Here is a 25,285-nt window from a genome sequence, read left to right as displayed (position 1 = left end):
TAAAATTATTGAACTCAATATTGAGTCCAGAGGACTGCAGGGTCCTCAAGCAGAAAACAAGGTATTGTTCTTCCAGCTTGTGTTGAGCTTCCCTGGAGCACTGCAGCAAGCCTGATGGATCCAGCTGTGATTGGTGAGTTTATGGTATTGAATTATGTACCGGAAGCACAGAGTTTCTTCGGTATGTGGAATCAGGTGGGAAATGTTGTCCTCACTTAGTCAACCTTATTGAATCCATAACAGAGCTTTGAAGAAAGGCTAGAGATGATATTTTGAAAAGATTTAAGTGCAGCTGCTTTTAACTGATGCCGTAGGACACATTACAGTCCAAGCTTACTCATCTTAGTCGCCACAGATGCATCATCTACAGGATTAGAGCTGTCCTAATTCATGTGCAAATGAACAGCAAAATACTTCTTAAATATTAAAATATTTTAAAATACGAAAATAATGTACACTGAACAGAGGTGCACAGCTATTTAGTGAGAACCATTATCAGTTATATGGGGAAAGCGACACAGGCTACTCCATGGAACTGAAATTCTGCATTGAGATGCACTATAAGCCTTTGGTGATGTTATTGGGGTCAAAAGAGATATCAAAAATGCCTTCATGCATACAAAGATTCAGGCTTCTGCTGATGCAGTAGACCTGAGTTATCGTCTTACGTTCCAGGTCCATGTAATGGTATCAGCAATTTCAAGGGCAACAGTGGATCAATCAGAAAAAGAGGATTGCATTCTTGGAGAAGCAGTAGAACTTTGTGCTAAAACAAAAACTGATGCTTCACTGCCAACTGTGGGAAAACTCAGACAAATCCCAATCATTCAAAAATTTAACAAAGTGTGTACAGAGGTTAGACAACTCTGTCAGCGAGGGTAGTTGAAATACAATTCAGTGACCAAGTGAAGGTAGGAAGAGTAAAAATATTGACAAAGATTTATTGGTGTGTGACCACAGAATGGTTATACAAAAGTTGATGAGAAGCAAAATTCCAGAGAGACTCTCCATAGAGACATTGAGGTAACATGAAGTGGAGGGCACAACAATCTGTGAGGTGGTCAGGCATATTGAAAGGTGTGCAGGATTATATCTGACTGGTGTGCTGTTTGCATTAAGATGCCGACAGACACATTAATTTTCTCAAGGCTTCTGAAAAGGTCAGGAACAAAATTGTTTGATTTTATGAGGAGTGATATATTTTGGTTCTCATTGACTATTATTCAAGCTGGATTGAATCGGAAAGACTTAATTCAACCTCAACAGATTTAGTGATCAGTGTACTGAAAAGGATCTTCACAATGTATTGTTTCCCTGAAGAATGAGTATCGTTCAATTGGTTGTAATTCATCAATGAAGATTTCTGGAAGTTCATTTTGAATGCAGCCATCACACAGGTTACATGTTCTCCACTACATCCTGAGTTGAAAGCAGATGCATTAAGGCTGATCAAGATTATGAAGTTAATGATGCATAAGAATGTTCACTGGAAAATAACTCTTCTCAATTCAGTGCATTGCCATTGTATGGATACTCTCCAGTGGAATTGTTAATAGGAAAGAGACTAAAAACAAATGTACTATTTTTCAAAGGCAATCTCGGGTGAACATATCCCTTCAGGACCACAAGAAGGTAAAACAAATGAAGGAAGTCCACAGCAAAAAGCAGCAGAAATGGTACAACTCTCGATACCCGGCAAAGTTTTGTCAATCATAAAGCCCAGGTAGCAAGTCGAGTTAAGGGGCAGGAAGTTAGAAGCCACTGTCATTAGAGAACAGATCAACTGAGATCTTATGATGTCAGAACACCTTAGGGTTGTTCAGGAGGAGAAGGATCAAAATGATCTGACTCAAATCGAAAAGAAAGATCAAGTATGATTATCCCAGGTATTGGAAGAGCCAAGACAACATTGTATCAGATAGTGTATAAAGTAGTACAGCTTTCCAGACAGTACAAAATCATCCCTGGAATATAAGAAACAAATAAATCAGACTGGGACATCTAGCCTGTGAGACCATGGTCCCTGTTTAGCAATCCATCTCTGCTTGACTAAAAGCTTATTTTATATCAACTTCTTAAAATTAATATGTTTGTACAAATGGAATAGTAAAGCCACATGTAGTCTTAATGTATGTTTTTAAATCAATTTTTGAGGCAAACATGATGAGTTAGATTGACCAATAAATAATAAACAAGCGAGGAAAAGTGGACAGAGTGACGCCAGTATTTACATTTCATACTCAGCTAACAAAAGGTTTATAGTTTTCCAGATGGAAAAACCCTAAACAAAATGAATTTTGATGATCAAAAGCCAGAACTTACTGGAATTGAGTCCATTACACAAATTACCTGTAATGCAGCAGTAATTAGCACTATATTAATTAGTCCATTTAGAGAATTGGAACAATTATGACTGTGGGAATATAAATGGCATATTAGGTATCATGGTGTAAATACATTTGAGGGTGAGGCTAAGGTACATTTTTGGAATAAGTGGCATTTCATAAATCTGATGAATAAAGCTTCTTTAGATATTACATAGCTTTCTATTATTTATTTTCTGCTCCTTTTTCACTTTTAATGTTATTTTTGGTGATTAATTGTAAGCATAATCTCATTTTATAAAAAAAAAATTCAATATGTGAAATATTCCCTGCATTTGAATGACATCGCAATAGTGAAACTGTTGAGAAAATACAGCAAGAATGGAAAAAAAAGAAACTCTTAACATCACAAAAACGAAGTCTGATTTTCTCCTGAAGCTTTCAGCAGCTAAATGAAAATCTCTCTAGTAAATGATAATATCCCTATTAGTCCACACTAACAACTCATTATCAGCTAAATTGGCCTCTTTCCACAAGGTTGCTATCCTCCAGGGAATTCGTTAAAAACTGGATATGCCAATTCCCAAATTGAAAGTCAGAACCCTTTCCTGGTGGCCACAAATTTCTGATGTATTTTCTGGGTCCCCATGTTGTCCAGCATTCCCCAACATCTCAGGGCACTTTCTATGGGCACCAATTGCCTGAGTCCTCCATCAGCAGAAGTCAGCATTGACAAGGAACCAGCCTCGCCACATCATTTGGTATACCTTAGACTGACTTCTCAGGCAATTGAATACTTCAATATTGTCCTTTGGCGCTCACTGATGCTTTACATTACAATCCAATGCTGGCTGCTTTACAAGCAATGGATATGCACCCATGTCATGCATCAAGGCAAGGTGCATCTCAAGGCTATTTTCTGCTTTCTTGGAGCTTGCACATTATGTACTTACTTGGATGCTCACAGCACTCCAGCCTTGCCTTTTGTCACATTGCTGTGACATCCAGAATTCACAAGCTGACAGTAGACCTTGCCATGTATTTTAGCACTCGAAAGTCAGGCAGCTTTTCATGGTTAACAGCTGTAATCAGGCAAAGGGGAAGACATGCTGCTGTATGGTGTACTGTTACATCAACAAGACACCCACTGCATGTGCTTCAAACAAATGGTAATGTCTGAAAGTTTAAGGGGAATAGTCTTAGTCTCGTCAAGAGACACATTGGTCATTCAGGGAGTACCACAATCATTCAAAGGTATGGTCCAATCTCAATGCAGGGGTTTGGCCCTTGTCAGTCAGTCTGATCAGATTCCAGGAATCCATTTCATCATAGTCCGGGGAATGTCGTACAATTAGTCCCACAAGTCAAAGACAAACAGTCTGGAATTATAGCTAAATCTGTTGGGAATCAGTAGAGAAGTTGTGAGTGAGCTCAGCTGTCCTCAGTCAGGGCTGTCCTTCAATGTCTGAACCCCAGTCAGTCCTGGGGGTTTGGGCTGTAAACATCAGGAAAGGTTGTCTGGGGCAGTACTGTGCTGGAGAACGTGAGAAATTGGAGTCAGTACACCGTGACAAAGAAAGGACACTGACCGTGAAAGGACACAACTCTACAGATAAAGGTGGAAGCTGATGGAGCATGGAATGGAACAGGGGGCTGTGAGGGATTGATGGGAGGATCCTCAGTTGTCACCACTCCCTTGGCATATATGTGGGGATCAGGAAAGAGGGGAATGGAGAAAGTGCTGGTGGGCAGCGCATAACAATTCTGGACATGGTATGCAGCGTGCCTGGGGCTCGAGGTTATATACAAAGGCTGGGTGGAATTGTGGAGAAATTCAAAGCTGATTGTGTTGACAAGGACCGCAGCGCAGGATGGAATATAAAAGTTAGTGGGGGTTTGGGAAGAGCACCTGAAATAACAGGCAGAGCCTGTAACTCTCTCTTTCTGTCTCAAAGTCAATCTGGTAACTCATGCATCTTCAACCTGAATTATGCAATAAAGATTAAAAATGGCTGCCACCATAGTGATAGTGGATGGATTAAATTTGTTTGGTTTTGGCTGTCAAGGTGTATTCCCTTTGAGTGTAATGTGAGGCCATTCAGTTGGCAATTACATTAATCAGGAATTCATAGATTCAAAATTAAACATATCTGACGTTCCAATAATCTGCATATACACCTGCATTGAACAACAATATTACAAATCCTGACCACAGGCAATAGTGGAGAGAGTAAGGAAAGAGATCAAGCTGAGACTGGTCCAGTTGAAAAAAGAAGTGTTGCAAACAGTCAGGGCAGCCAGGGACAAAGCAGAGAACAAGGTAGGACTGATGAATTAAACTGCATTTATTTCAATGCAAGAGGTCTAACAGGGAAGGCAGATGAACCCAGGGCATGGTTAGGAACATGGGACTGAGATATCATAGCAATTACAGAAACATGGCTCAAGGATGGACAGTACTGGCAGCTTAATGTTCCAGGATACAAATGCTACAGGAAGGATAGAAGGGGAGGCAAGAGAGGAGGGGGAGTGGTGTTTTTAATAAGGAATAGCATTACAGCTGTGCTGAGGGAGGATATGCACGGAAATACATCCAGAGAAGCTATTTGGGTGGAAGTGAGAAATAAGAAAGGGATGATCATCTTATTGGGATTGTATTATAGACCTCCTAATAGTCAGGGGGAAATTGAGAAACAAATTTGTAAGGAGATCTCAGTTATCTGTAAGAATAATAGGGTGGTTATGGTAGGGGGTTTTAACTTTCCAAATACGGACTGGGTCTGCCATGGTGTTAATGGTTTAGATGGAGAGGAATTTGTTAAGCATGTACAAGAATATTTTCTGATTCAGTATGTGGATGCACCTACTACATAAGATGCAAAACTTTCCCTACTCTTGGGAAATAAGGCAGTGCAGGTGACTGAGGTGTCAGTGGGGGAGCACTTTGGAGACAGTGACTAATTCTATTAGTTTCGAAAGCAGATTGGAGGCAGATGTTCGCAGGTAAAGGGACGGCTGGAAAATGGGAAGCCTTCAGAAATGAGATAACAAGAATCCAGAGAAAGTATATTTCTGTCAGGGTGAAAGGGAAGGCTGGTTGGTATAGGGAATGCTGGATGACTAAAGAAATTGAGGATTTGATTAAAAAAAAGGAAGCATATGTAAGGTATAGACAGGATAGATCGAGTGAATCCTTAGAATAGTTTAAAGACAGTAGGAGTATACTTAAAAAGGAAATCAGGAGGGTAAAATGGGGACATGAGATAGTTTTGACAAATAGAATTAAGGAGAATCCAAAAGGTTTTTACAAATGCATTAAGGACAAAAGGGTAACTCGGGAGAGAATAGGGCCCCTCAAAAATCAGCAAGGTGGCCTTTGTGTGGAACCGCAGAATAGCGGGGAGATACAAAATGAGAATTTTGCATCAATGTTTACTGTGGAAAAGGACATAGACGATATAGAATGTAAGGATTTAGATGGTGACATCTTGAAAAATGTCCATATTACAGAGGAGGAAGTGCTGGATGTCTTGAAATGCATAAAAGTAGATAAATCCATAGGACCTGATCAGGTGTACCGTCCAACTCTGTGGGAAGCTAAGGAAGTGATTGCTCGGCCTCTTACTGAGATATTTGTATCATCGGTAGTCACAGGTGAGGTGCCAGAAGTCTGGAGGTTGGCTAAAGTGGTGCCGTATTTCAGAAAGATGGTAAGGACAAGACAGGCAACTATAAACCAGTGAGCCTGACGTCGGTGGTGGTAAGTTGTTAGACGGAATCCTGATGAACAAGATATACATGTATTTGGAAAGACAAGGACTGATTAGTGATATTCAACATGGCTTTATGCGTGCAAAATCATGTCTGCGTCGGCCACTGTTATTGGGTATCTGAAAAGGAAAAGGGACAGGGTAGATTTGTGATAAGGGGAAATGGGGAGATGAAGAACTGGAGGCTAATACCCATCAGTAACGTTTGTAATTTCAGGCTAAGGGAGATGTGGCAGGAGAGGTTGAAGAGGATTAGGCATGTAGAGATCCTTAACTTTGATGGTTTTGGTACTGAGGCTGATGACAGACTCAGCAAAGGCCCTGCCCATAATGGACAGCATTATATCTCAGAACACATTGCTGCAACTCTCCCACACCAGTTAATAACTGTTGCCTCTGATTGTGTACCAACCTATTCTGCCAGAGAGAAAGAAGGGTTGTACAATTAGTGAGGAAGCTACCATGATGCGAATGAGGTAAAACTATCCTGTAAAGTTCGAGTGCTAATTGATCGAGATTGCTGAAAGGACAGTGAAGCTTTTTTGATGCATTGAACAGTGGATAAAGTTAAAGATACAATTTCAGGTTATAGTCCAACAGGTTTATTTGGAAGCACTAGCTTTCAGGGTGCTGCTCCTTCATCAGTTGTCGATGAAGGACCTGTTGGACTATAATCTGGTGTTGTGTGATTTTTAACTTTGTACACCCCAGTCCAACATCGGGATCTCCAAATCAAGATACAATTGGTCGGACATGGTATTTGAATATGCATTACTGACTTTGACCACTTGTGTTAAACTTCTTCTGACACTGCATCCAGGTCCAGGACTATATTGCTTTCATTGATTTTCTACACCTATCTTTTCCTACTGACTTCTCAACAGATGTTTGCTGAGGCTCCCTGCTAACCCAGGCCTTCTCTCCTCATTTCCACTTAAAGCCAGTGCACTAGGAGAGTGAGTTCATTCTCTCCTGTGGTTATTCATTAATCTTTCTTTCCTAGATGCTGTTCAGTTGCAGCACGTCTCAAAGAATCTACTGTAGACACAATGCATTTTCCCTTTAAATGGTACAAGTTAGTTTTAAGCAGTGCTCATTGCTAATGATATTGGGCCCACTGATGATATGCACAGCTAATGAACAGAATGGGAAGCATTGACTGGACTCAGAAATCATTATAATTTGCAGGCAGCCTAATGTAAGCATGTGCTACCTGCATTCAAACTCAATGAACATGTATTGATCACATATTGTAAGCCTCAAGCCAGGTTTTAGCATCTAACCAATACATAGCCCAATGTCACTGTGTTACCTGTGCTCACTCTTCTCTCTGAAGTGCTGACATTGTTTGAAAACCTATCCAATCAGAAAGGAGTTAAAGGAAACTGTCACTAGCATTTGATAAATACTCCTACAAGAGTACACATGAAGCAAAGATACAAATTGACAAAATGAACTCAAAACAGGAAATACTTGTCAAGTGGTAGAATTCTGAAAGAGAAACTACTGCACTGTGAGAGAAGGGAACAAAATGAATCAGTTGTAAAGCCATCACGTCAACATTTTTTTTGGAATATCACATTTTTCCCAAGAGGTATTCTGCCATGTAGCAACTGGTAAATGTTTTGGAGAAGAACACACTTCAACTCATTTATATGATGGCCACTTTGAATCTGGAACTTGTCAAGTGAAATTAAATGAATGCTCCTGATTCATTTTTGTAATTATAATTATTCAAATAAAGAGCCTCCACATGGGTGATCTGTGGTTCATGTTTAGACAACATGTTCACTGAAAAAATATAAAAGAAGCGGCTATAGATCATTTAAGTAAACTTCTGTCTGTTGGTGGACTCTTCACTGTTTCAAAAGGTAGACTGCTTCCCAAATCCCTGGGAGAGGGTAATCTCTACATCAAAACCTGGGGCTATTAATTTATGGAATCTGTATCAACTTTGGCTCAGCTGGGAGAGTTCTTGTCTCTAATTCACAGGTTCTGGATTCAAATCCCATTCTAGAATTTGGGCACAAATATCAAAATTGATAGGTAAAAACAAGGACTGCAGATGCTGGAAACTAGAGTCTAGATTAGAGTGGTGCTGGAAAAGTGCAGCAGGTCAGGAAGCATCCGAGGAGCAGGAAAATCGACGTTTCGGGCAAAAGCCCTTCATCAGGAATATGGGCTTTTGCCCGATACGTCGATTTTCCTGCTCCTCAGATGCTGCTTGACCTGCTTGCTTTTCCAGCGCCACTCTAATCTATCAAAATGGATACACCAGTGGAGTAGTCAGGGAGTACTGCATCATTGAAAGTGCTTTTTATGAAAGCGATATGAAACCTGAAGTCATTCAGTCCTCTTAATTGAGGGTAAAAGATCCCATTGTGTCATTTCAAGGAAGCTCTGGGAATTATTCCTGTTGCCTGGCCAGTAATTATCCATCAATCCACCAATATTTCAGAAGCAAATGTCATCATGACATTGCTATTTGTGGGAACTATGCAATTTGCAAGTTTGCTTATACAATTTCGACATTACAACAATGATGACAATTCAAAAAAAGCATTCACTGGTAGTAATTCTTTGAGACTTCCAAATGACATGAAAGGCACAATATGAATGCAAGTGTTTCTCTGTATGATTGATGTGAAAAGATATTTAATGTTCAAAACATATTATTTCAACATTAAAAATCTAAAGTTAAACAATCTGTGAAAAAGGTGAATGGTTGCCTTTGTCCAAGCAACAGAAAACACATGGTGAAAATTAAACTCACGCTTACAATTTATGAAGCTATTGTGCTATCAACCATGCCTGTCAACTTAGCTTGACAAATTTACATAGAAAATCCTCATTATAAATGTGGCCATTGGAATTGATGATTCAACAATAACTGCTATAAAGGCCTTAAAATTCTATGGGGCTCTGTTGGATCTGCAGTAATCCTGACAGTGGTCATAAATACTGACCACCTCAGAGTTCACACCGATCAGAAACTGTAGTGCCTGCCAGGCTGTGTGAGGGTCTGATACTGGATTACCCAGGCCTTCAGCAGTCCACAGCCACAGTCCTCTCAAAGCAGCCGAGTTGCGCTTTGGGTCACACTTCATGCATACTTCCTTCATTTCTGCAGAGAGCTGCTACGGAAACTTTTCAGGTTCTTTGGGAATTTTCATTTTGGTGTGTTCTTAGGTTTGCCTCCATTCACTCCTTGTCAGGCTGAAGTATAGGATTCTGAAACAGGTAGCGATACAGCTAAATGTGTCTCCCCTGCCCCAAAAATGTCTTCAGGCCAAGATTTTTAATGTCTTATGGATGAACTAAATTATCGTTACACTTCAGTTGATCTCACTGAAGATAACTGGATTGTGAAACTTAGCTGCAAGTTTACTAATCATCAGGACACTGCTGTTCAATAGGATAGTCTCATTAAATTCCACATCTGTTGATATCCAGTTATGTTGTAATTACAAGATATAATTCATTTAAAGCAAACAGATTAGCCTGTTGATAATTTTCCTCCTCCAAACAATTTACTCATAGAGACATTTCAGAGCCTTTGCAGCACAGTAGTTAGCAAGAGAGGACCACAAACAAAGTAGAATACATTTGATCTAGCCACAGATTATAACATAAAAATACTAAACTAACAAGAGATTTTTAACCTTGCCCATCAGCAGAGCATTTTTTTTAACAATTGACGGAAGGTGTTCTCTTGTTTGTCTGTGTTTAACAGTGGATATACTGTGAAAATGGTAGACAAATGTAATGATGCTGTATGTGAAGGATACTCACATTTCTTCCACTGAGATTCTGTGGAAACTCACGTCTTTGGTACTTTACCGATTATAAAATTTGGAGGGTGAATTTCAACAGATCTTATATAAAAGATCTATGGACATTCTAGTGAAACAGACCTGTGATTTTAAAGCTTAGCAGTTAGTTATGCTCATGAAACAAATTTACAATTATAAATTGTATTTATAATCATTGAATTAATGGAGGTTTGTCTCTATAAGGGATCTTACAGAAAAAGAGATGGAAAAATGCTATATGTTGCTGTAGACTACCAGGTGAACCCACCACAGAAATGCAACAATAATCCTATTCCATTGAACTATATATATAAGGAAATATATATATAAAAAAGAAAGCTGAGGTTACAGCAATTCTTTCAGTCACTTCCTGCTGACATTTCAGAGCTGACCACACAGCAAGTTGCACTGGAACTGATCAGTAGAGACTTTGCTGAAGTGTTGAATTCCTATATATCAATATCTTCCATATTATTTTGATTGCACAGCACACATCTCAGTATGTCATACTCTTACCAGTTGTCATGGCGTTGCAGTGTGAAACTCAAGCTGTTAAGGTCGAAGCCAGATGGGAGGGATACATCCACCAAACTGCATGTGGAAGCTGAATGCAACTCAAACACTTTGCTTGTCAACTTTAGACACACCCACTTTCAGAACCAAAATGTAAGGCGGAGCATCTTCTAAGAATCAAATAAGATAATCATTGTTTGTTTTTATTCAATTCTTCCTGGATTTTTTTGTGTTTGTATTAATTTTTGGATATTTACTTCCTTTATAAAAATAAGTCATTGAATCATAGAGATGTGCAGCACGGAAACTGACCCTTCGGTCCAACTTGGCCATGCTGACTAGTTGTCCCAATCCAACCTAGTCCCATAGGCCAGCATCTGGTCCATATCCCTCGAAACCCTTCCTATTCATATACCGATCCAGATGCTTTTTAAATGTTGTAATTGTACCAGCCTCCACCACTTTCTCTGGCAGCTCATTCTATACACGTACCACCCTCTGCATGAAAAGGTTGCCCTTATGTCTCTTTTATTTCTTTCCCCTCTCACCCTAAACCTATGCCCTCTCGTTCAGGACTCCTGCACACCAGGGAAAAGACTTTGTCGATTTATCCTATCCATGCCTCTCATGATTTTATAAACTATAAACCTCAGCCTCCAACGCTCCAGGGAAAACAGCCTCAGCCTATTCAACCTCTCCCTATAGCTCAAATCCTCCAATTCTGGCAACATCCTTGTAAACCTTTTCTGAACCCTTTAAAGTTTTTCAACATCTTTCCGAAAGGACGGAGACCAGAATTGCATGCAATATTCCAAAAGGTTCCCCTTGGGAGACTGGAATACATGAGAACTAGCCATTTGGATACAGAACTGGCTCGAAGGCAGAAGACAGAGGGTGGTGGTGGAGGGTTGTTTTTCAGACTGGACGCCTGTGACCAATGGAGTGCCACAAGAATTGGTGCTGGGTACACATATAAATGATTTGGATGTGAGCATAAGAGGTATAGTAAGTAAATTTGCAGATGACACTAAAATTGGAGGTGTAGTGGACAGCGAAGAAGGTTTCCTCAGATTACAATGGAATCTGGATCAGATGTGCCAATGGGCTGAGAAGTGGCAGATGGAGTTTAATTCAGATAAATGCGAGGTGCTACATTTTGGGAAAGCAAATGTCAGCAAGACTTATACACTTAATGGTAAGGTCCTAGGGAGTGTTGCTGAACAAAGAGACCTTGGAATGCAGGTTCATAGCTCCTTGAAAGTGGAGTCACAGGTAGATAGGATAGTGAAGAAGGCGTTCGGTATGCTTTCCTTTATTGGTCAGAGTGCAGGAGTTTGGAGGTCATGTTGTGGCTGTTCAGGACATTGGTTCGGCCACTTTTGAAATATTGCGTGCAATTCTTACATTTAGATTGTTTCCCTCTTTCTCTCCACATAGCAATCCCCAGATAAGTTGACAAATCCCAAGCCCGCGATCTCATGTGGATTAGGCTATCCACCTTTCTGGGTGAAAGTGGGTACTGTAGATGCTGGAGACTAGAGTCAAGATTTGAGTGATGCTGGAAAAGCACAGCAGGTCAGGCAGCATCTGAAGAGCAGGAAAATCAACATTTCGGGTAAAGCTCTTGATCTTTCCTGCTCCTTGGATGCTGCCTATCCACCTTTCTGAATTAGTTGCTCAAGGCTAGTGCAGGGAACTCATTCCGTTACTGCAGCAATTTATATATTAAATTAATGTGACATGAAATAACACGTAGATTGTTAGAAGCACACTGTTCCCAGAATTGTCTCCTATAAGTTCCTTCTTTATACTCTGACCAACTCCCCTGCCATCTTCACAGAGAAACTCCATTGGAACAAAGTGGGTGAAACGTCCCTTAATGTTTAAGAACCTCAGAGAAACTAAACTAGCTGGCATCAGTAGGAACATGCTAATTAAGAAGTAGAGTAGGCCATTGACCCCTTTGAATCTGCTCTGCATTCTACAGCATAACTGTTCATTAAATTCAGCATCAGTTTCCACAGTATATCCATATCCCTTGATAAATCAGTGTCCAGGAACCTGCTAATCTCTATCTTGATCATACTTAATGACTAAGGGTCTACATCCAGACCTCTAGGGTAGAGAATTCTACACTTTCTCTGCCTTCTGATTGAAGATGTTCCTCCTTATCTCTGTCCTAAATTGTTTGCCCTTTATTCTGGGAGTGTGCCCTTTGGTTCCAAAACCTGAAAATCCAGGGGATATCACCTTTTCTGCATCAATCCAGTCAAGTTTTTGAAGAATTTTGTAAATTTCAATGAGATTATCTTTCATTTCTGTAAACTGTAAAAATTTCTGGTATATTCTCCTCAAACACTTTATATAAGACAGTCCCACCAACCCGGGAATGAGTCTACTTCACCTCTGCTGTACACCAGCTATGACATGTATTCCCATCGCTCAGTAATGGGTCAAGAATACACTCCATGCTCCTGTTGCAATCTCATAAAGGTTCTACAATTGAACTGTAATCCTGTGTACAAATTCCCTGGCAATAAAACCTCCTGTTTGATTGTCGAATTCTGATTGCTACTACTGAAAGGTCAGGATGATTACTTGCAAATTAAAGCCACTTTGTCTTTTCAGCCAGCACAACGTACATATGTAAGTGACCCCAAGGTTGGGGCGGGAACTGGAGTTTTCTGCTTGGGCAGACTGAATGTTCATTCCACAATTCCTCTACAGCGCAGCCTCTCTAACATGCATCCACGATATTTGTATGCAAACGGGACCTGATTCACAGAGACACCTAATTACTTGTCTTCAAATTATGAACAGTTTTCATAGGGCAAACAAGACTATTTTCTTTGGTCACAGAATCTGTGACTAAGGTGGAACTTTATTGTGCCCTGAACAAATGGAGTGTGGTGAAATACCTGGGAGAAGTGCATAAGTAGTCTAGCAAGGCCTTTCTAGATGTTGGTAGCAACTTGCTGCATTTCCCAGTTCTGCTCTGGGCGTCACGAAGAATCTCAATAGGCAGCAGCAAGATGCCTATTAATGAAGATTATCACTTATTGTCAGCATCATTATCTGCACATCTGAACTCATTAATTTGCAACTTCCTAACCTAGCAACTATTGTGAGGAAAGTCGATGCTGAGAAGTCTCACTATGAAATTCAGAGTTTTACCTGGTGACTTCAGCTCACGACTTGCTCCTCCAGACCTCCATCTTGGATAGTGGATATCAGCAGCACATCCCCTTTGTCCATAGACCTTGGCAAGGAGTATTTATCCCCCTCTTTGCATCATTATGGCACATCACCGATCTATTTATGGGATGCTTCTACACTTTAAAACCTCAGGGAATACCAACGACTTCTATTGCAAATCAGGATGTCCCAGCATGGTAAGTAAAGGGCAGCCTCCAATGTCAGGCCATGGGCTTGGCTACAGTTAGTTATAGAATCATAGCTGAACATATACATGAGGAATGCTGCTCATGTGCAATCTGTTTGTTCCCTGCCCAGTCTATTCAACATAACATGGAGGAAACTGAGCACAGAAGGCTAGCAGGGAAACTGGTTGGAGCAGATTTATTTACACCTTTCAAGGGAACATTATTTGAAGTAGGGAAAAGTACAGAGTAATAAGTGGAGTCACAGGCAGACAGGGTAGTGAAGAAGGCGTTTGGTACACTTGCCTTTCTTGATCTGTGCATTGAGTGTAGGAGTTGCGATGACATGTTGTGGCTGTACAGGACATTGGTTAAGCCACTTTTGGAATACTGTGTTCAATTCTGGTCTCCCTGCTATATGAAAGATGTTGTGAAACTTGAAAGGGTTCAGAAAAGATTTATAAGTATGTTGCCAGGGTTGGAGGGTTTGAGCTAGAGGGAGCGGCTGAATAGACTGGGGCTATTTTCGCTGGAGCATCAGTGACTGAGGGGTGGCCTTATAGAGGTGTATAAAGTCATGGCGAGCATAGCTAGGGTGAATAACCAAGGTCTTTTCCCCAGGGCAGGGGGGTCCAAAATTAGAGGGCATAGGCTTAAGGTGTGTGGGGAAAGATTTAAAGGGGATCTAAGGGGCAACTTTTTCACTTAGAGGGTGGTGCATGTGTGGAATGAACTGCCAGAGGAGGTGGTACGGGCTGGTATAATAACAACATTTAAGAGGCATCTGGATGAGTACATGAATAGAAAGTGTTTAGAGGTATATGGGCCAAATGCTGGCAAATGAGACTTTATCAGGCTAGGATATCTGGTCGTCATGGACGAGTTGGACCAAAGGGTCTGTTTCCTTGCTGTACAGTTCTAACTCTAAGTTTACAGGAATTAGTTTTGCAGTGCTTGAGGAAGTAGCTAGAACAAATACGATGGACCTTTTCCTGTACTATAAAGTCCTTTAGCTCTTTTGGTACCCAAATGTAATAGCACATATCACACATAAAAAGGAACATTGGTATTTATGTAACATTTTTCATGATCCAAGATGTTCTAAAGCACTTTTATGGTCAATAAATTATTTCTGAATAGTAATGTAGAAAATATAGCAACCAATATGCACTTAGTAAGCATTCAATTGAGCCGAAGAAGTATTGCCTCTTTTCAGACAGCCCTGCTGTATTAAATATTACTGAGGCACTCTACAGGCCAACTAGGTGTGCCTTCACCAGGATCAAGGACCCCAGGGACAGAAGGACCCCTGCTGAGTTCTAATGGCCAACCAGGGGTCAGCAACTCTTTACTGCTCAGCAGCATGACCAGGATCCTAATGAGGAAGCGAGTCTGAGTGCATATCTCACTCCAGAAGCACTGAAGAAAAGATATCAGGGATTTATTTGGGCTTCCTATATGGAGATTACCCCAACCACAGTGGGTAAATATCAGCCAGTGTGCATTAATGCTCTCTTTAGGGTCTCAGTTGATGGCTGTGCAGGGAGATCATCCAGGGGTATTTCTCTCCAAGGTATTTGGTTAATACCTGGAAGAGATTATTTGAAGTTGTGAAACCTTAAGCTCAGTTGTTTGAGGGCTCCAGAAAGGGAGATTCCCAAGACTGAGAGTTGAGGCCATGGTTAAACTAAACCCTGTTAAGAGTGATATGGAAGGGAGTTGTCTCTGGTCTGGAAACAGTAGAGGAGTTCTTGGGGAGCAAATGGGATTTTCAAAACTTTCAAACGTGTGATCCAGACCGACAGCAAAGTGGTTGACTCTTAGCTGCCCTCTGGACAATTAAGGAAGGGCAATAAATATTGGTCAGGCCAGTGATACCCTCATCCCATGAATTAATAATAAAAATGTAAACAGTTCAGTTTGTTCTATTTTGCCAGCTGGTTAAAGCCAAAATAAAAATAAAAGATTGTGTATTGAGCCAGTTTTCAGTCTGGAATTTTGTTTTTCTGATAATAAACAATTATGTGAGGCATAAAGATTGTTGGGGGCAATCGTCTGAGTCCAGGGAGATCGTTTAAGGAGTCCCTCAAGATGTATTCTGAGGGGCCTTGAGCCAGTAGATGTGAACGCAATGTTGCCTCTAGAACTAGAGGTCACTGTTTTAAAAATCAGAATCACTCATAAAAAACAAATGAGGCAATTATCTTTTTCTCAGGAGGGTGTGAGCTTTTGGAAATCTCATTCTAAATGGTGGAAGCAAAGGCCTTGGAATATTTTTAAGGCAGAGCTATAGAATCATATAGTACAGAAGAGGCCCCTTTGGTTCATGATATCTGTATTATTGAAGGTATGCTAAATCTATCCTAGTCCCACTTTCAGCACTAAGCCTATAGCCTAATTTGTTACAACATTTCAAGTGGTTCTCCAAGTACTTTTTACAGATTGTGAGGTTATCGGCCTCAATTATCCTCCCATGCAATGTATTCCATACGGGGTAAAAACAATGACTGCAGATGCTGGAAACCAGATTCTGGATTAGAGTGGTGCTGGAAAAGCACAGCAGTTCAGGCAGCATCCGAGGAGCAAGAAAATCAACGTTTCGGGCAAAAGCCCTTCATCAGGAATAGAGGCAGAGAGCCTGAAGGGTGGAGAGATAAATGAGAGGAGGGTGGGAGTGGGGAGAAAGTGGCATAGAGTATAATAGGTGAGTGGGGGTAGGGATGAAGGTGATAGGTCAGAGAGGAGGGTGGAGTGGATAGGTGGAAAAGAAGATAGGCAGGTAGGACAGGTCATGGGGATGGTGCTGAGCTGCAAGTTTGGAACTGGGGTGAGGTGGGGGAAGGGGAAATGAGGAAACTGTTGAAGTCCACATGGATGCCCTGGGGTTGAAGTGTTCCGAGGCGAAAGATGAGGCGTTCTTCCTCCAGGCGTCAAGTCGTGAGGGAGTGGCGGTGAAGGAGGCCCAGGACCTCCATGTCCTCGGCCGAGTGGGAGGGGGAGTTGAAATGTTGGGCCACGGGGCGGTGTGGTTGATTGGTGCGGGTGTCCCAGAGATGTTCCCTAAAGCGCTCTGCTAGGAGGCGTCCAGTCTCCCCAGCATAGAGGAGACCGCATCGGGAGCAACGGATACAATAGATGATATTGGTGGGTGTGCAGTTAAAACTTTGAAGGATGTGGAAGGCTCTTTTCGGGCCTTGGATGGAGGTGAGGGAGGAGGTGGGGGCGCAGGTTTTGCAATTCCTGCAGTGGCAGGGGAAGGTGCCAGGACGGGAGGGTGGGTTGTTGGGGGGCGTGGACCTGACCAGGTAGTCACGGAGGGAACGGTCTTTGTGGAAGGTGGAAAGGGGTGGGGAGGGAAATATATCCCTGGTGGTGAGGTCTGTTTGGAGGTGGCAGAAATGTCGGTGGATGATTTGGTTTATGCATAGGTTGGTAGGGTAGAAGGTGAGCGCAAGGGAGGTTCTGTCCTTGTTACAGTTGGAGGGGTGGGGTCTGAGGGCAGAGGTGTGGGATGTGGAGGGGATGTGTTAGACGGTATCTTTAACCATGTGGGAAGGGAAATTGCGGTCTCTAAAGAAGGAGGCCATCTGGTGTGTTCTGTGGTGGAACTGGTCCTCCTGGGAGCAGATGCAGCGGAGGCGGAGGAATTGGGAATACGGGATGGCATTTTTGCAGGAGATAGGGTGGGAAGAGGTGTAATCCAGGTAGCTGTGGGAGTCAATTGGTTTGTAAAAAATGTCAGTGTCAAGTCAGTTGTCAATAATGGAGATAGAGAGGTCCAAGAAGGGGAGGGATGAAGCCCAGTGCCTACCCGAGGGACTCCCAGCCTCGATGTGAAACCCAGTGTGGACCCAAGGGTCTCCCAGCCTTGAGATGAAGCCCAGTGCGGACCCGAGGGACTCCCAGCCTCCTGATCAAGCCCAGTGCCTACCCGAGGGACTCCCAGCCTCGAGGTGAAACCCAGTGCGGACCCGAAGGACTCCCGGCCTCGAGATGAAGGCCAGAGCGGACCCGAGGGACTCCTGGCCTCGAGATGAAGCCCAGTGCAGACCTGAGAACTCCCGGTCTCAAGGTGATACCCAGTGTAGACCCGAGGGACTCCCGGCCTCGAGGTGAAACACAGTGTGGACCCAAGGGACTCCCGGCCTCAAGGTGAAGCCCAGTGTAGACCCGAGGGACTCCCGGCCTCGAGGTGAAATCCAGTGTAGACCCAAGGGACTCCCAGCCTCGAGGTGAAACCCAGTGCGGATCCAAGGGATTCCCGTCCTCGAGGTGAAGCCCAGTGCGGATCCAAGAGACTCTCGGCCTCGAGGTGAAGCCCAGTGCGGACCCGAGGGTCTCCCGGCCTCGAGGTGAAGCCCAGTGCGGATCCAAGAGACTCCCGGCCTCGAGGTGAAGCCCAGTGCAGACCCAAGGGACTCCCGGTCTCGAGGTGAAGCCCAGTGCGGACCCGAAGGACTCCCGGCCTCGAGATGAAAGCCAGAGCGGACCCGAGGGACTCCTGGCCTCGAGATGAAGCCCAGTGCAGACCTGAGAACTCCCGGTCTCAAGGTGATACCCAGTGCAGACCCGAGGGACTCCCGGCCTCGAGGTGAAACCCAGTGCGGACCTGAGGGACTCCCGGCCTCAAGGTGATACCCACTGTAGACCCAAGGGACTCCCAGCCTCGAGGTGAAACCCAGTGCAGACCCAAGGGTCTCCCAGCCTCGAGATGAAGCCCAGTGCGGAACCAAGAGACTCCTGGCCTCGAGGTGAAGCCCAGTGTGGACCCAAGGGACTCCCAACCCCGAGATGAAGCCCAGTGCGGACCTAAGGGACTCCCAGCCTCGAGGTGAAACCCAGTGCGGACCCGAGGGACTCCCAGCCTCGAGATGAAGCCCAGTGCGGACCCGAGGGACTCCCAGCCTCGAGGTGAAGCCCAGTCCAGACGCCAGGGACTCCTGGCCTCGAGATGAAGCCCGGTTTGGACCCAAGGACTCCCGGCCTCGAGATTAAGCCCAGTGCGGACCCAAGGGACTCCCAGCCTGGAGATGAATCCCAGTGCGGACCCAGGAGACTCCCAACCTCGAGGTGAAGCCCAGTGTGGTCCCAAAGGACTCATGGCCTCAAGATGAAGCCCAGTGCAGACCCAAGGGACTCCCGGTCTCGAGGTGAAGCCCAGTGCAGACCCGAGGAACTCCTAGCCTCGAGATGGAGCCCAGTGTGGACCTGAGGGACTCCCAGCCTCCAGGTGATACCCAGTGTAGACCCAAGGGACTCCCAGCCTCGAGGTGAAACCCAGTGTAGACCCAAGGGACTCCCAGCCTCGCGGTGAAACCCACTGTGGATCCAAGGGATTCCCGGCCTCGAAATGAAGCCCAGTGCGGACCTGAGCGGCTCCCGACCTCGAGATGAAGCCCAGTGCGGATCTGAGAGACTCCCGGCATTGAGTTGAAGCCCAGTGCGGACCCGAGAGACTCCCGGCCTTGAGGTGAAGCCCAGTGCGGACCTGAGGGTCTCCCGGTCTCGAGGTGAAGCCCAGTGTGGACCTGAGGGTCTCCCGGCCTTGAGGTGAAGCCCAGTGCGGACCCAAGGGACTCCCAACCTCGTGATGAAGCCCAGTGCGGATCCGAGAGACTCCCGGCCTTGAGTTGAAGCCCAGTGCGGACCCAAGGGACTCCCGGCCTCAAGATGAAGCCCAGTGCGGACCCAAGGGACTCCCGGCCTCAAGATGAAGCCCAGTGCGGACCCAAGGGACTCCCAGCCTTGAGGTGAAGCCCAGTGCAGACCCAAGGGAATCCTGGCCTCCAGGTGAAACCCAGTGCGGACCCAAGGGTCTCCTGGCTTCGAGATGAAGCCCAGTGTGGACCCGAGGGACTCCCAGCCTCAAGGTGAAACCCAGTGTGGACTCAAGGGACTCCCAGCCTTGAGATGAAGTCCAGTGCGGACCTGCGGGACTCCCAGCCTTGAGGTGAAGCCCAGTGCAGACCCAAGGGACTCCCGGCCTCCAGGTGAAACCCAGTGCGGACCCAAGGGTCTCCTGGCTTCGAGATGAAGCCCAGTGTGGACCCGAGGGACTCCCAGCCTCAAGGTGAAACCCAGTGTGGACTCAAGGGACTCCCAGCCTTGAGATGAAGTCCAGTGCGGACCTGCAGGACTCCCAGCCTTGAGGTGAAGCCCAGTGCAGACCCAAGGGACTCCCGGCCTCGAGGTGAAACTCAGTGCGGACCCAAGGGACTCCCAGCCTCGAGATGAAGCCCAGTGCGGACCCAGGAGATTCCCAACCTCGAGGTGAAGCCCAGTGCGGACCCGAGGTACTCCCAGCCTCGAGGTGAAACCCAGTGCAGACCCGAGGGACTCCCGGCCTCGAGGTAAAACCCAGTGCAGACCCGAGGGACTCCTGGCCTCGAGGTGAAGCCCAGTGCAGACTCATCCGCTCTGAATGCTTTTTTTTCTCCTTTCACTGCCTTGGAAGGACAGCAAGGCTGAGCTTTTAACATTATTTCTTTATTTTTCTAATTTATATCTAAGATTTTATACCTAGGCACCTAAGATGGCGCCAGCAATGGTGACTGCATACAATTTTCACTGTGCTCATGTATCCCTGTACTTCAGTGCATGTGACAATAAAACCTAATTCTCAGTCTAAGTTCCATTAGCCATTGATCTGTCCATCTCACCAATTTGTTTATATCCTCCATCCTTACAGTCAACCACCTGACCAATTTTTGTGTCATTTGCAAACTTATTTATTAATTGCCCCTCACATATATATATACGTATGTATGTGTGTGTTTTATATATCTCACAACAAGTGAACTAGTAGCAATCCCTGTGGGGATACCATTGGACACCTGCCTCCAGTCACACACACAGCCTTCTACCTTCACCTGAATTTTGGATCTAACTTGCCAACTTACCCTGGATCCCATGTGCTTTTGCTTCTTTATCAGTATCCATGTGGGACATTGTCAAAGGCTTAGCAAAGATTTGTGTTAAACAAAGTAGTTAATGTTTATCAGGGGTAGGCAGAATATAGATTTGAGGTTACAGGTCAGCTATGATTTTATTGAATGATGCAGCTGGCTTGAAGGTGATTAAGGAGAGCATGCAATGAAAATCTAAAATGCATAAAATGGTAAAAACTAGTAATATTTTGCTTTGTCAAAGGAGTGGGAATATCTTTTGGGAACTAACAGCAGATGACTAAAAAGCTAGTAAAGGAGTGAAATTTGACAAGAGTAAATTGACAAGAAATATAAAAGTAAACAGTAAGAGCATCTAGTGATAAATATAAGAAAGAGAGCAGCTAAAGTCAATGTGGAAGCCTTGAAGTATATGACTGGGGAATTGATAATAGTGGACAGTGAAGAACAGTATAAAGATTTCAAAGGTATCATGTACGTAAGGTGCTAATGGGAGGGAGAATCATGTAGGAGTTTCTATCATGAGGGACAAAGTATTATCCAATTAATGGTACTGTGGCAGAAAAATTGCCAGGACTTGTTGGTCTGAAGTAATGGTTTTAAGGGAAGTGGCTGCAGAGTTAGTGAAAGCATTGATCAAAATATTCTGATGGTCCACTGTATTCCAGGAGTGTTCCAGCAGACTGGAAAGCTACCAGTATTAAAGAAGGAAGGAAGATTGAAATTGAAAATTGTAGGTTTGTTAGCCTCACGTGAGAGAAAATCTTAGATCCATTATTAAGGAAGAAATACCTGAACATTTAGAAATGTTTGACACCATCAAACAGAGTCAGTAAGGTGTGGGAAGGGGAAATTGTGTTGATTGATAAATTTGCTGAAGTCTTTTGTGGATATAACAAGCAGCATTGATAGAGGGAATTGGTAGATGAAGTTCGGAAAAAGAATCATATTGGTATCAAAAATTATCAACATGTTTACCCTGTTTCTCTCCCCACAGATGCTGCCAGACCTGCTGAGTTTCTCCAACATTGCCTGTGCTTGTTTCAGATTTCCAGTACCTGCAGCATTTTATCTTTATACTGGTAGGTGAAATGTGTTTGGATTTGCAGAAGGCACTCAATAAGGTTCCAAATCAAAGATTATTGCACAAGGTAGAAGCTCAAGATATTGGAAGTAATGGATAACATGCATTGATAATTCATTAACACACAGAAGACAGAGAATTAGAATTAATGGGTCTTCGCAGGTTGGAAGGACATAATTAGTGAAATGCCACAATGACCAACCTCAGGGCCTAAAATATTTACTATCTATTTTGATTACTTAACGCTGAGGGCAGAATGTAATATATCTAAATTTGCTAATGTTAGAAATGATAAATTACAAAAGTAGATGGGAGGGCATGTTGTGATGAGGATATAAAGAATCTTCAAGGAGATATAGATTGTCAAATGGAGGTTAATGTAGGATAAGTGTCAGGTCATGCACTTTGGCAGGAAGAAACAAAACATTATCTATTTTTTCAAACAGAGATACTCCAAAGCAATGCAGTATAAAGGGATGTTGGTGTTCCAAATAAAATGAAGAGATGTTCTTCAACAATGGTTTCTTCATGTATTAATACATTTTAGTTATGCTTATTACTCAGGTGTACAATTTGTCACTGGACAAGAGTGCAAGCCAGTTGCAGTATCGTTGTCTCTTTAGAAGGCTGAGGAGTCACAGTTTGGATAATTCCTTTCCATTGTAAGGTTAAGCAAACTCCTGTCTGCCCATATCCAGTGATCATGTCCCTTAAAGTTACAAACACGTTCCCATTTGCAACTATTATGTCCCTGTATTATTAATGAGTTTCAATTTTACATGCATTTTCATGACTATCTCTTGTGTAGCTAACAGCTCCTATCTCCTCGAGGTCTGTGCAGTTCTAAATTAAGCTTGCATTCAATATGTTTTGTTTTAAGCTGTAAAAAGCCTCAACCAAGTGTCATCCTATATAAATCTCTCAGCCTTTGTTGTATATTCATATGCTCTTCTACATATCTATCCAGTTGTCTGTTAAATTCTGCACCTAAGTGCACTTACCACAATCATGAATATAATGTAGGTTTTCCAATCTAGAATCTTATTCAATACATAAATGGTAAAATGCTACATCCCATTAATCCATCCATTTTGAGAGTGTAAGCTTAAATTTTCCAAGCATTATTTGAATGATTCAAACATGATTGATTTTAGCCAGAGAAAGAATGGCATAATTCTGTTCTAAATAAAGGGAACCCATCTCAGAGCAGCATTTGAAACTACTCAGTACAGCCTGAAATCAGCCATGACTGTTTTCATAAATTTTCTACAAGCTAGGGAGTGAAAATAAAAACATTTAATTTTCATCTAGTGTTCATTTTATCAGAAGCCTTAGTTCAATCTGAGTTACCAAAGACAATGTCTTAAAAATAGTTCTGCAAAGCAACAGTCATCTTGTCTTCAGTAAAGGGAATAATGTTCAGCTCTACCTTCCATGATGCCATTTCCTCTGACCCAGCAAACTTCAAAACTTGTCTTAAAAGTATCTATTTATATTTCCTGTTATCCTCAGCCATATTGTGAAATGCTCTCTTTAGAGGCAGCATTAGTTACTTCTGATTCCAAGGAACCCATCTTTCTTTAATTCTTCATTATTGATAGGTGTACTGTAATGTATTGCTGTATTTAACACCTTTTTCTTTTTCCCTCAGTGCATGTCTATCATTTCAGTTAAAAGAAAACATGATTTACACCATTTGAATTTTAACATCTGGAATCATAGAATCTTTACAGTAAAGAATGATTTCATTATGTCAGCACCAATCCTCCAAAGAGATCCCACCCACACCCCATCCCTGTAACTCTGCATGGGTTTTTACCATCGGTATCCCATTTAATCTGCACATTCCTGGACACAATGGACAATATTTAGCATGGGCAATCCACCTAACCTGCACAACATTGCATTGTGGGAGAAAACTGCAGCACCTGGAGGAAAATTAAACAAACACGGTAAGAATGAGAAAACTCCACATAGTCCATTGCCTGAGGCTAGAATCGAACCCAGGTCCCTGGTGCTGTGAGGCAGCCGTGTTAACTACTGTCTAGTAAGTGAATGATACTGCTTGTGGTTGACTATGTGAATGCAGTGTTTAAGGCACCATTACCCCTTTGAAAATTTGAAGACTTCACTATGTTTAAGAATAACAGGTTGCCTATTGTCAGGAAGAAGGAAAATGCAGTTCTGCTGTCATAATAGCATATTATGTAAAAGGTATGTCACATTTAGTGAGGAATACAGTCAATGTAGGTCATTTGGCTCAGCTGGTCTCTACTGATGTTTGAACTACAATGAGTGTCCTCTCCACTGTTTGCAATTAACCAGATCATCACAGTCTTATGCCATTCTCTATCATGCACTAACTTAGTTTCCCCTTAAATTCATGTATGCCAGTCACCTCAATGACTCAAGTGTGAGTTGCTGAGGACATAACTGGGCAGCAGAGTGCCTTGCCCAGCAGATTTAAAGTAGATTTAAACAGAATAGCAAATGACCAAAATGCAACAGAAGGAACAGCATTTTTATGCGGTGTGTCATTATGATGCAGCTGAGTGGGTGGTAGAGACCAGTTCAATCCATTTTTTCCCAAAAGGAAGTAGATAAAAATTTGGTGAGGTGGCATTTGGGATATAATCCATGTGATGATAGCAAGGGAACGGGACTGATTGGATTGCTTTTGTTCACAGAGTTGATGCAGATCCATTAAGATGAATGTAATAACCCTGTGGTCCCGTGAATGATAATAAAGAACACAAAGCTTAAACCTTACCGCAGTTCTCACAATGTGATAACAATTGTATGTATTGTGCTCAACAATACGATAAGGAATGCTGAAGTTTAGAGTTTCCAACACACATAGCATACAAGAATATGACTCAAACATGCCTCAGTTATTTGGAATGTGCACCAACCTGATTGAAACCCAACTTCCATGCAGCTGAGTGAATGGAAGAATTGTACAATGCTCTCATAGACTGTAGCAAAATTAGTTTCTTTAGCTAGGCCTTTGGTTTATAATGCACTATTTGCCAACCACTGGTCTAGAAATCAGCTCATGCCCCACCTGTTATTCAGATATGCAGCAATTGGTCCACAGCAGTGGATTGCTTTGACGCTTGCTGGCACCAACAGTGCAGCCACTGAACTTAAGATTAACAGTAAGTCAACTTACAGTAGGTGACACAGTTCCCTCACAGCCTAGCTGATTCAACATAGCATAGTGCAACAGAAATGGAGGCCTTTACTGTCAGTTCCAGGGAATCTGTAGCATTGGCAACTATGGACGTACAACTTACTGTGCAGACAAACTTCCTGGTATTTCTTCTTGCATCTTCTTCCTTGGATCCCAACATATTCTGGGAGTAGGCTACCTGAATAATCAATTCATTTTGAAAATTTTGTTTGAAACAATCTAAACCCGAGCTGTTCACTGTTAAGAAACTATTTCCTGTATGTGCCAAACATAGTTAAAAATCACGCAACACCAGGTTATAGTC

The 25,285-nt window shown here is 43.0% G+C and overlaps 1 protein-coding gene across 1 annotated transcript in view; it reads right to left on the bottom strand.

The window, feature by feature from the left end:
• Positions 1–10,521, bottom strand: part of LOC140461359 (synaptotagmin-like protein 2) — a 275,584-nt gene extending 265,063 nt beyond the window's left edge. Inside the window, exon 1 of the mRNA XM_072555915.1 lies at positions 10,423–10,521. The gene's annotated coding sequence lies outside the window, so the exon portion shown is untranslated. The remainder of the gene's footprint in view (positions 1–10,422) is intronic.
• Positions 10,522–25,285: the final 14,764 nt, after the last annotated feature.

The sequence above is a fragment of the Chiloscyllium punctatum genome, chromosome 3 (genome assembly GCF_047496795.1).
Source record: "Chiloscyllium punctatum isolate Juve2018m chromosome 3, sChiPun1.3, whole genome shotgun sequence".
Classification (NCBI taxonomy): Eukaryota; Metazoa; Chordata; class Chondrichthyes; order Orectolobiformes; family Hemiscylliidae; genus Chiloscyllium; species Chiloscyllium punctatum.
Note: the sequence above shows the minus strand (reverse complement) of the source record. Positions and strands in the feature narration are given on the sequence as shown.